This window comes from Pristiophorus japonicus, unplaced genomic scaffold, assembly GCF_044704955.1.
Source record: "Pristiophorus japonicus isolate sPriJap1 unplaced genomic scaffold, sPriJap1.hap1 HAP1_SCAFFOLD_112, whole genome shotgun sequence".
Classification (NCBI taxonomy): Eukaryota; Metazoa; Chordata; class Chondrichthyes; family Pristiophoridae; genus Pristiophorus; species Pristiophorus japonicus.
In genome coordinates this window covers 2,089,911-2,091,088 of record NW_027250777.1, presented here as the reverse complement: position 1 = coordinate 2,091,088, position 1,178 = coordinate 2,089,911, and the positions used below count along the sequence as shown (strand labels likewise).

At 47.5% G+C, this 1,178-nt stretch overlaps 1 non-coding gene across 1 annotated transcript; it reads right to left on the bottom strand.

Moving 5' to 3' along the window:
- Positions 1 to 733: 733 nt before the first annotated feature.
- Positions 734 to 805, bottom strand: trnaw-cca (transfer RNA tryptophan (anticodon CCA)). The gene has a single exon. It is a non-coding gene; the product is annotated as a tRNA-Trp (tRNA).
- Positions 806 to 1,178: the final 373 nt, after the last annotated feature.

Sequence of the window (1,178 nt, the reverse complement as noted above, 5' to 3'; positions counted from 1 at the left end):
GAAACCACGACCCTGAGATTAAAAGTCTTATGTTCCACTGACTGAGCTCGCCAGGCTTCTGCCAAACATACCGTTCACTCACTGATTGCAGACAGTCGCCTGTTGGCTCTGCCCCAGATGTTTAAACTTGCTGTCGAGGAACTGCCAGGATCTTCTTGAATGGTGGACCAGGCTCGAGTGGCCGAATGGCCTATTCCGGCCCCTAATTCTTACATGCTTATCATCTTATGAACTTTTCACAGGAGAACAAACTCGCCCCTGAGCATGCATGAGGAGAAAGCTACAGAAAATATTCCCGTCTGGTGAGCTGTCGCATGTGAGGCGAACGTGTTAACCGCGACACTGCGGAAACATCTCCACTTTCAGCACCAGGTCAGACGGAAATGTTGGGCGAGCAGGTGAACTGCTGAATCCCAGTTTTAAGGAGTTGGTCGTGGTGTCAAACAATGAGTTTCGCTTAATGATTAAAAATAATAAATGTCAGAAGTTGGATTCAAACCCACACCTCCAGAGAAAACTGCGATCTAATCACAGCACCTCAGACCGCTCGGCGGTGTGTGTGGCCACCTGCAAGTTGATTTTGAACTTGTGTGTCCTGTCACATGAATTAAATGAGGGCAGCAGGCGTATCTCTGCCTGACACCGGGGAAACAGTGAGACGGAGAGACAGACCTTGGAACAAGGGTCTGGTTATTTGCAAACTGCAAAGAAAATATTAATTCTGAAAGAACAGTGACCCCGACGTGATTTGAACACGCAACCTTCTGATCTGGAGTCAGACGCGCTACCGTTGCGCCACGAGGCAAACACAATGTGTTTGAGATGTTCCTCTATATGAAGCTTTCACAATACAAGGGGCTTTAAATTCCCCGCCCATTCCCACCAGGTGTCAGAAGCAGTGCTCACCTGCCAGTCAACGTATGTTTTTTTCTTAAACTTTTGTGTTGCGTTTATGGAAAAGCATCATTAATTAACCCGTCACCTTCTTTTGCACAATGAAAGAAATGCTAACTGAGGGACAGTCGATACTTCAATCATTTGTCCTGTGCTTTGGGGAGCGGGCAGGGAAGTGGACCTGAGTCCATGATCGCATCGATCATGATCGTATTAAATGGTGGAGCAGGCTCGAGGGGCGCATGACCGACTCCTGCTCCTATTTCTTTTGTTCTTATGTTCTT